This window comes from Phodopus roborovskii, unplaced genomic scaffold (genome assembly GCF_943737965.1).
Source record: "Phodopus roborovskii unplaced genomic scaffold, PHOROB, whole genome shotgun sequence".
Classification (NCBI taxonomy): domain Eukaryota; kingdom Metazoa; phylum Chordata; class Mammalia; order Rodentia; family Cricetidae; genus Phodopus; species Phodopus roborovskii.
Genome location: NW_026126480.1, coordinates 23289998 through 23292500, shown reverse-complemented (window position 1 = coordinate 23292500; position 2503 = coordinate 23289998).

The following is a 2503-nucleotide window of genomic DNA, read 5'->3' as shown; positions in this document are numbered from 1 at the left end:
ATATGGAATCTTATTCTGTATTTGTTTCTCATCCCTTCAAATATGTAGAGATCATTTCCCATGACAACAGATGATGGGATGGAAGTTCACTTGAGGGTTGTGGCTTGCCAAGCCCTTTCCTTTAACATTTGAGGTTTCTTTTCCAACTTTATAGTCTCTTGGGCCTTGTTATTTATGTGGGATTTCAAACAATTGCCTGAATGGACTGTAAAGAATTTTCTTCCTATATTGCTTGTTCAGATATTTACATATCCCAGAGCCAGACATTGTGTTGTCATTGATATATGTCACTTTGACAACTTGCTGCATTTGAAGCTGCATAGTTTCATGGTGTAGGCTGATATTACTTCTTTTGTAAAAATGTGATGTCTCAGGGCTGCATATAACTGAGGATTAGCCCGCTTCTCCTGTAACTTCTGAACAACTCTTGGTTTGTCTGGATTCACTTATTTTTTCACTGAACAGGTAACAAGCAGATAGATTGTTTTAAAAGCATTCTTTTAAGCCAAGAAAACAAAAAATAAAAAAAAGGGGGGGGAGGGTAAAGGGTGCTTTCTTTAAACATGTGAGTGAGCGGATTTCTTTGTGCAGGGCTCTAGTAGTGGTTAGGAGGTGTTCCTGGAAGATCAGTGGGTGTGGATGTTCTCCTTCTCCCCAGGTTAGCTAGAGTCTTTGCAGAGGAAGATTGAGAGTAATCCAAACAAATACTGGGCTCTGTCTCTTGAGGCAAAGTTTGGGAAGCCTTTGAAGATGCTGTCAGCTCCAGAGAAGGGAGAATATGTGTTTGTCCAAGTGAATCTGAATGGATGGTAGTTGGCTGGAGCTAGGAAGATTGGTGGGATTTGAGATGGGAAGAGAGAAGAGTGAGAAGGCAGGTCTACTGGGGAGAGATTGGATTTGGTGAGTGCTGAAGAGAGTAAGTGCATCAGGACAGATTGGTTAGGTAGACTAGGTTGGTTGTGAGGACCATTAAATGGATGGTCCTTCTGTACATAGTGAGAAACTGCCAGGGATTCTGAACAGGAGAGACTGGGATCTAGTCCAGTGGTCATGTGAATGGTGGAGGGAGATGATAGACAGTTGTCCTGTCCTAGTATCATAAGCACTGTGAGGATAGAACATGTGTCATCCATGTCACCTGCTGTGCACGGAAAAGTCATTTGATGAATGAATGTCTCCAGAGATGGTGATGAAGTAACGTAGATGAACGGGGACTGGGCATTAGAGGTGTCTCAAGGAAGTGTATGAGACTCTTAAAACACCATGCTTGGGTGTACAGAACAGTGATGGTGCCATAATTATATAAGGAGCACAGGGGACTATAGTGGTGGAAATGTGTGGCATTCACACAAGGTAGTCAGGAAGTTGGTGAGGATTGGAGCCGAGGCTGACAATAATTGAGTTAGTGATGGAAGAGAGAGGCAAACTGGCTAACAGTTACTGTTGAGTGAAGGGTAAAATTTGAGAAAAAAACATACTTGGGAGCAGAAAATTAACAAACAACTAAGAGATGTAGCCAGAAAAGAGAGAACTGAGTCTAAGTTGTGTGGGGTGGTGTGAGTGCGTAGTTGAATGCAGGGTTACACGTGTACCATGCATACTTGTGCCCACATGAGTCAGAGGACCCCTTTCTAAGAGTGGGTTCTTGCCTTCCACCTAGTTGAGGCACAGTCTCATTTCTGTCTTCACTGAGCACTTGAGGCTAGCTTTTGCCTGAGCTTCTGGGACAGTTCTGCTATGGGAATAATGTGCATTACTGCATCTAGTTTTCACATGGGTGCCAGGGGATTGAACCCTGGGGATCAGGCTCAGTTCTTCAGGCTTGTCTAAAGAAACACTTCCCGGCCCCAGGAGCCTGTGTTTTAAGGAAGCCTAGTCCTGGGATGGTAAGAAGCTTTGGGTGGGGAGTGAGGTATCAGTAGCCAGACTTCCTTGGCTTTGTTTGAGCTGTTAGGCTCTGGAAACCAGGTAGGCTTTGCAGTATAATTGGCAGGTAAAGAAATGGTGCAGCGAGTGGGGGCTGTTGGGGAAGTTCTTTGGCAAAGCTGGATCTGGGCAGATGTTTTGTTAGTGAGTAAGCTATAAGGCCAGGTGGCTCACAACTTTAATCCAGGAGACAGAGGCAGGCAGATCCTTTAGTTTGAGGCTACCAGGTCTACAGAGCTAGTTCCAGGACAGCCAGAGCTACACAGAAAAACCCTGTCTGGAAAAATAAACCAAGTGGTTAGAGCCAATTAGTGCAACGTAGTCAGACGAGGAATGCAGGAATGCAGACCCGGAAGTAGTTGTCAAAACCCATATACTTAAGTGTCTGAGAGAGTTAGAAGTCTACAGTTTGGCCATGTAGACTGGAACAGGCCGGTAATTCAAGCACTCAGGTGGTTAGGGCAGGAGAATCTTGAGATCATAAGTTCAAAGGCCACAGTGGTTTTACATTGGAAGGTCCTGGAGAGAGTGGGGTTGAAAGGGAAAAGGAGAGGAGCATGGGGAATGAATGACCTCT